The sequence below is a fragment of the Somniosus microcephalus genome, chromosome 3 (assembly GCF_052327205.1).
Source record: "Somniosus microcephalus isolate GS21.2 chromosome 3, FLI_Smic_1.0, whole genome shotgun sequence".
Lineage (NCBI taxonomy): Eukaryota > Metazoa > Chordata > Chondrichthyes > Squaliformes > Somniosidae > Somniosus > Somniosus microcephalus.
In genome coordinates, this window is record NC_140989.1 from 214515327 (window position 1) to 214523824 (window position 8498).

The following is an 8498-nucleotide window of genomic DNA, read 5'->3' on the forward strand; positions in this document are numbered from 1 at the left end:
AGTCCAAGGAACCCAGACTTGAACGTGTATGGCGAACAACTGTCATCCAGCCATTCATCGACATGGACCACATAAAGCACTAACGGGTCCTGCTCTCCTCTGCCAAAACATCACACTATTCCAGGATCATCCGGGAATGCAAAGATAACCCCTGGCTTCTCTTCACTACAAAGCATCTTCTTAAACCTCTCTCCCCGCCACCTCCACCCTCTCCACCAATAACAAGTACGAGAAGCTCATGGACTTCTTTGTCACTAAGCTAGAGACCATTCATTCTGCCTCTGCCACCTCCCTCCCTTGCCCTAGCCCACCAAGCCAAACTTCCCCTAAGGTTCCCCTCTGTCCTACCCTGAGCTCGCATCTTTCTGTAGTCTCTCTCCTATTTCCCCTCATGCCCTCTCTGACCTCATCTTGTGCATGAGACCCACCTTCTGCTCCCTTGACCCTTAATGGTTAATAGTTTGATGTGCCTCAATAATTCCGAGACTCGATGTTAGCGAAACAAAACAAGGCTTTTATTAACTTAGAAGGTAACACGCAGTGGAGAGAGGTATCTTCCATCTGGAGGTCTGCAGTACTGGATATGAGGCCAGACTGAGCTTGCTTACATAGGGGCCAGGTATGGGCGGAGCCCTACACACAATACCTTACAATATACAATACAATGGTGAGGAGATGGAACTGAGGTAAGGGAACTGAAACCTGAAACCAACCACAGTCACAGGCAGTGATGAATGGAATATTTCATCACATTCACCCCTTCTATAGATTTAGTCTGCTCGGGGGTTTGATAGTCCTCTGCGACCGACGTGGCTGTTGTGGTGTCGCGGGTGTCGGCTGGGTGTCCCTGGTGGCCTCTTGGGTCTCTGCCGGGGGTGCCGCCAGGGTTGTTGAAGGGGTAGTTGGTGGGGGTGCCGTTGGTCGATGTTCTTCCGGGGGTGATGAAAGAGTAGTGGGTGGGTAAGAGTTGTTGTTGCTATTGCCGTGGTTGTTGTCGTTACCGGCTGGGGCGACGTCTTTTATGGACACGGTGTCCTCCCTTCCGTCGGCGTGCCGGACATACTCGTATTGGGGGTTGGCGTGGAGTAGGTGCACTGGCTCCACGAGAGGGTCCGTCTTGTGGCCCCTCACATGCCTTCGCACGAATACCGGACCTGGGGTGGAGAGCCATGACGGCATGGATATGCCTGAGGTGGATTTCCGGGGAAAGACAAACATTCGTTCATGAGGCGTGGCATTAGTGGCAGTACACAATAGCGACTGTATCGAATGGAGCACATCTGAGAGGACTTCCTGCCAGCGGGAGATAGGGAGGCCCTTGGTCCTTAGAGCTAGAGTGACTGCTTTCCATACTGTCCCGTTCTCTCGCTCCACTTGACCGTTACCCCGGGGGTTGTAGCTGGTGGTACGGCTCATGGCAATCCCCCTGGACAGCATGTACTGGCGTAGCTCTTCACTCATGAAGGACGCCCCCCTATCCGTATGGATGTAGCTCGGCATACCGAACAGGCAGAACAGGCTGTTGAGGCATTTAATGACCGTGGCGCTGGTCATGTCTGGGCAGGGGAAGGCGAATGGGAAACGGGAGTATTCGTCCACAATGTTCAGGAAGTAAACATTGCGGTCGACTGACGGGAGGGGGCCCTTGAAATCTAAGCTGAGCCGCTCAAAGGGCCGTGTAGCTTTGATTAAGTGGGCTCTATCTGGGCGGTAGAACCGAGGCTTGCACTCAGCGCAAGTGCGGCAGTTCCTGGTCAGAGACCGAACTTCCTCAATCGAGTAGGGTAAGTTACGGGACTTTATGAAGTGGAACAGCCGCGTGACCCCTGGGTGGCAGAGGTCGTTGTGGAGGGTCTGTAGCCGATCCCCGGTGGCGCTGGCACACATCCCTCGTGACAGGGCGTCAGGGGATTCGTTAAGGGCCCCTGGCCGGTAAATGATGTCATACTCGAAAGTGGAGAGCTCGATCCGCCACCTAAGAATCTTATCATTTTTAATCTTCCCCCTCTGTTTATTATTGAACATAAACGCTACCGACCGCTGGTCGGTAAGTAGGGTGAAGCGTTTGCCGGCTAGGTAGTGGCGCCAGTGGCGCACTGCCTCCACGATGGCTTGGGCCTCCTTTTCTACGGAGGAGTGTCTGATCTCGGGCCCTTGGAGGGTCCTCGAGAAGAAAGCTACGGGCCGCCCCGCCTGGTTGAGGGTGGCCGCCAAGGCAAAGTCAGACGCATCACTTTCCACTTGAAAGGGAGTGTTCTCATCCACTGCCTGTAGCGTGGCCCGCTCAATATCCTGCTTAATGCTTTTGAAGGCGGCGTGGGCCTCAGCAGAGAGCGGAAAAGAGGATGCTTTCAAGAGGGGGCGGGCTTTGTCGGAGTAGTTGGGGACCCATTGGGAATAATAAGAAAATAACCCCAGGCACCTTTTCAGGGCTTTGGGAGTGTTGGGCAGGGGCAGCTCCCGTAGGGGGCACAATCGGTCGGGGTCTGGTCCGATTTCCCCATTCTCCACCACGCTGCCTAGTATGCAGAGACGCGTGGTGTTGAAAACGCACTTGTCCTCGTTGTAGGTGAGGTTGAGTTTTTGTGCGGTTTTCAGGAACTTCTCGAGGTTCGAGTCGTGATCCTGCTGGTTGTGACCACAGATGGTGACGTTGTCGAGGTAGGGGAAGGTTGCCTGCAAGTGGTGGTCATCGACCATGCGGTCCATCTCCCTCTGGAAGACCGAGACCCCATTCGTCACCCCAAAGGGGACTCTGAGGAATTGGTAGAGGCGTCCGTTCGCCTCGAAGGCGGTGTACGGGCGGTCCTCTGGTCTGATAGGGAGCTGGTGGTACGCTGACTTGAGGTCGATGGTGGAGAACACCCGGTATTGGGCGATTTGGTTCACCATTTCTGATATGCTGGGTAGCGGGTAGGCGTCTAGTTGGGTGTACCTGTTGATCGTTTGGCTATAGTCGATTACCATCCGTTTCTTCTCGCTACCCCTTACCACTACCGCTTGGGCGCGCCACGGGCTGTTGCTGCATTCAATAATGCGCTCTTTCAGGAGCCTGTCTACCTCGGTCGCGATAAACCGCCTGTCCTCCCAGCTGTACCTCCTGCTTTTGGTCGCTATTGGCCGGCAGTTAGGGGTAAGGTTCGCGAATAGCGAAAGCGGCTTTACCTTCAGGGTAGCCAGACCGCACACTGTGAGGGGCGGCTGGGACCCACCGTACTTGAGCGTGATGCTTTGGTGGTTGCACTGGAAATCCAGGCCCAAGGTCACGCTCGCACATAGATTCTTCATGATTAATACTTTAAAATTATCGTATACAGTTCCGTTAACGGACAATTGTACCGTGCAGTAACCCAGAATGGTCGATGTCTGGGTTTTATCAGCCATAGAGATGGTACCCTGAGTAGGGACCACCTTTAGGGAGAGTTGTTGTGCTAGTTCAGGGTGGATAAAACTCTCCGTGCTTCCACTGTCAATTAAACATTTAACCCGGCACCCGTTTACCTCGATGTCCACCATTGATTTGGATAGCGGGTGCGGCCTGGTCTGGTCCACTGTGACCGATGCCACTGTAGGGCCCTGATCGAGACAAGATGGCGTCCACGCTGTCTGCTCATGAGATGGCGGACCCCACGAGGTCGGGCAAGATGGCGTCCAAGATGGCCGCTCCCACGCGGCGGTGGCGGGTTTTCCGGCGGGGTTCCCTCTGCACACCTTCCCGAAGTGCCCCTTCTTACCGCACTTAAAGCAGGTGGTGCCTTTCGCCGGGCACAGGTTTCTGGTGTGCTTTGGCTGCCCGCAGAAGTAGCAGTTGGGTCCCCGACGCGTCGCGGCTGTCGTAGGGCTTCTGGGGGGAGAGCGGGGCCCTGACGGTGTCGGGCTGCCGGGCGGGGAAGATGCCTTCCAAGATGGCGGCACCCTTGGTGCACACGTGGCGGCGTGGACGGCGGGGGCTGAAGAGTAGGCGTCCGAGTTTCTCTGGGCCACATCCAGGGATCGCGCGGTGTCCGCAGCCTGCTTCAGGTCCAATCCCGTTTTTTCCAGCAGTCTCTGCCGGATGTAAGTGGAGCTGAGGCCTGTGATAAAGGCATCGCGAACAAGCTCGTCAGTGTACACTGCGGCTTTTACACCTTGGCACTTGCAGTCTTTGCCAAGCATTTTCAGGGTGCCTAGGAACTCCTCCACCGATTCCCCAGGTCGCTGAGCGCGAGTAGCGAGCAGACGCCTAGCATACACCTCATTCGTAGGCTGCTGGTAATGCGCCTTTAAGATGTCGCAGGCGGCCAGGTACGTGTCGGCGTCTTGGATGAGGGGGTAAACCCGGTGGCTTACCCAATTCCGCAGAATTCCGAGTTTCATACTCGCAGCGTCCGTAGCGTCTTTGACGGCTGCGGAATTGTCCAGGAAGAATTCCATATACATAAACCAGTGTCCGAAGCGTGCCGATGCGTCCGAAGCATGCTGGTCCAAATCCAAACGTTCGGGTTTTAGGAGTTGATCCATTGTGTTGAAAAATAAGTTAATAAAATTGATGTGCCTCAATAATTCCGAGACTCGATGTTAGCGAAACAAAACAAGGCTTTTATTAACTTAGAAGGTAACACGCAGTGGAGAGAGGTATCTTCCATCTGGAGGTCTGCAGTACTGGATATGAGGCCAGACTAAGCTTGCTTACATAGGGGCCAGGTATGGGCGGAGCCCTACACACAATACCTTACAATATACAATACAATGGTGAGGAGACGGAACTGAGGTAAGGGAACTGAAACCTGAAACCAACCACAGTCACAGGCAGTGATGAATGGAATATTTCATCACATAGTTAACCTTAATGGTTAACGGTTCCCTCTCCTTAGGTGCGGTCCCCCTCCCCTTCAAATCTGCCATCATCACCCCTCTCAAAATACCCACAAATCACCCCTCTGTCCTTGCAAACCACCGGCCCATCTCCAACCTCCCTTTCCTCGCAAGTCCTTGAACGTGTTGTTGCCTCTCAAATTCATGCCCATCTTTCCCGCACCTCCATGTTTGAGCCCCTCCAATTAGGTTTCCCCCCCGTCGCAGTACTGAAACAGCCATTATTAGTCACAAATGACATCCTATGTGACTGTGACCGATGTAAGCTATCCCTTCTCATCTTGACCTGTCTGCAGCCTTTGACATGGTTGACCACACCATCGTCCTCCATCGCCTCTGCTCCGCTGTACAGCTGGGTGGGACATCACTCGTCTGGTTTCATTCTTACCTATCTAGTCATATCCAGAGAATCATCTGCAATGGATTCTCGTGCACCGTTACCTCTAGAGTCCCAAGGAACTATCCTTGTCCCTCTCTTATTTCTCATCCATGTGCTGCCCCTCGGCAATATCATCTGAGCACAACGTAAGGTTCCACATAAATGCTGATGACACCCAGCTCCACCTCACCACACCTCCTTCCACCCCTCCACTGTCTGATTTGTCACACTGCTTGTCTGACATCCGGTACTGGATGAACAGAAATTTTCTCCACCTAAATATTGGCAAGACCGAAGCCATTATCTTCAGTCCCCGCCACAAACTCATTTCCTTGGCCACCGTCTCCAACCCTCTCACTGGCCATAGTCTGAGGCTGAACCAGACCGTTCACATCCTTGGTGTCGTATTTGACCCGGAGATGAGCTTCCGACACCATATCTGCTCTATCACCAAGACCGTCTACTTCCACCTCTGTAACCTTGCCCATCTCCACCCTTGTCTCAGCTCATCTGCTGCTGAAACCCTCATCCATGCCTTTGTCAGCTCTAGACTGGACCATCCCAATATTCTCCTGGCCGACCTCCCATATTGCACCCTCCATAAACTTGAGCTCATTCAAAACTCTGCTACCCTTATCCTAACTCGCACCAAGTCCCGTTTACCCATCACCCCTGTGCCCGCTGACCTACATTGGCTCCCAGTCCAGCAACCTCCCAAACCCACAACCTCTACCACCTAGAAGGACAAGGGCAGCAGGCGCATGGGAACACCATCACCTCCAAGTTCCCCTCCAAGTCACACACCATCCTGACTTGGAAATATATTGCTGTTCCTTCATCGTCGCTGGGTCAAAATCCTGGAACTCCCTCCCTAACAGCACTAAGAGAATACCTTCACCTCATGGACTGCAGCGGTTCAAGAAGGCGGCTCACCACCACCTTCTCAAGGGCAATTAGGGATGGGCAATAAATGCCGGCCTTGCCAGAGATGCCAGGAACGAATAAAAAACCCTTGATTTAAAATTCTTATCCTTGTTTTCAAATCCCTTCATGGCCTCGCCCCTCCCTATCTCTCTAACCTTCTCTGGCCTTACAACCCTTCAAGATCTCATGTGCTCCTTCAATTCTGGCTTCTTACGCACCCCCAATTTTCTTCGCTCCACCATTGGTGGCCGTGCCAAAGCCGCGCTAACTGCCTAGGCCCTTAGCCCTGGAATTCCCACCCTAAACCTCTCCGCCTTTTTCTCCTTTAAGACGCTCGTAAAACTTACCTCTTTCTGTCCTAATATCTCATTATGTGGCTCGGTGTCAAATTTTTTTGGTAACGTTTCTGTGATGTTTTACTATATTAAAGGCAAGTTGTTGTTGCCGTTATAAAGGCACTGGCTACCATTTTAACTGCTCGCTGCGGTTTGGTGACTGGGGCCTTCGCCAGAAGCAGACAGGAGCCTCATAAATGTATGCAAATCAGGGTCCTAGTATGTTTCAGATGGGTAGCTGGCCAGCGACATGCAGATGAAGCCTGGGTTTCAAACATAGGCCATGAGTGAGTTTTGCACTCACCCCACCCACCTCCTCCATCCGCTGCCTGAAACCCACTAGGAGTTAAAATCGAGCCTTATTTTTGAGCATCTAAAATTACAGGTATTTTTATAGAATGAATTAGTAGAAGTTCCCATATCTTTAGACTCCCAACTCTAAAACATTGCACCCAAGCCTGGGTTAAGAGACATATTTGCTGAATTGAATCGTTTTTCCAAACACACAAAATCCTTTCTGGGAGAGGTCGGACTTGCTTCCACTGTTAGTCCAATGTATAAACTAAGAATATGGTCGAACTTACCTACACAAAACATTCTTTGTGTTTGAAATGCCTGCAACAGTTTTTTCCATGGGTACGATGGCATAATGGTTCTGTTACTGGAGCCTGAGTATCAGCTTGGCTCAGTAGTAGCATTAGTGCTTCTGAGTCAGAGGTTGTGGGTCGAAACAAATAAGCTAGGCTGACACTCCAGTGCAGTACTGCATGCAGCATTGTTGGAGGGGCCGTCTTTGTGATGAGACATTAAACCGAGGCTCCGTCTCTCCTCTCAAGTGGCTGTAAAAGATCACATTGGCACTGTTAGGAAAAGAGCAGGGGAGTTCTCCCAGGTGACCTGGGCAATATTTATCCCACAACCAACAACACTAAAAACACATTGCCTGGTCATTATCATATTGCTTTTTGTGGGACCTTGCTGTGTGTAAATTGGTGTGTTTGCTATATTACAACAGCGACTGCAAGGTTGGTACTGTAGCATAGTGGTTATGTTACCTGGACTAGTAATTAAGAGTTCAAATCCCACCATGGCAGGTAAGAGGATTTGCATTCAATTAAAAAAAAAAATCTGGATATAAATCAGTAAAAATGACCATGAAGCTGTTGGATTGTGGTAAAAACTCAACTGGTTCACTAATATCCTTTAGGGAAGGCAACCTGCCGCTCTTACCTGGTGTGGCCTATAATTGACTCTAGTCTCACATCAATATGGTTGACTCTTGGCTGCCCTCTCAAGTATCCCAGCCAACCACTCAGTTGTACAAGGACAAATAGGGATGGACCCCTTGGGGTACCACAAGAATAACATGGGCTGCTACTGCTGCCCTGGACTCCCCACCACTGTGATCAGCCCCAACACCGGCCTACCTTTCCACCGGCCTTGTTGGCTCTGGCCCGGAGCTGCTGTGAGATGGCTCACTGATGGCACATTAATGAGGCCTAGCCCTCAAAATGGACTGAGCCTCAAGCTGGAGGGTTCGGGTAGCAGGCCTGCGTGCTCCCCTGGCCTGCCGACCATCTAGGGATCGGCCTTGGCAGCAACACCCGCATCCCCAGAATTCATTAAAAAAAGGTCGAACCCTCGATTCATTTACAATAGAAAACACACATCTGGTTCTGCTACTCTTCAAAATCCATCAGTCTGATGGACAAGAATGAAGTAAAGTAGTACAAGGGCGTTATTGTGAATTGCTACACTACATACAATTTAGATCAGTCTGACTTCCGAGCAGTCATAATCAGGGAGTATCGGGGATCCTCTTGGAAGGGCGCCTACCTGTCCAGGCTACTGAGCAGGATGCCAGCCAGTGGGACTGGACATCAGCAGAGCTTGAGATGGGGCTGCCAATCGTGTCAGAAAAGAATGGGACTAGTGGCAAACTGGGAGCATAGAGGCTGGCCCAGGTCACGGGAGCCTCGGCAATCCAATGGGAGTACGTGGGAGAG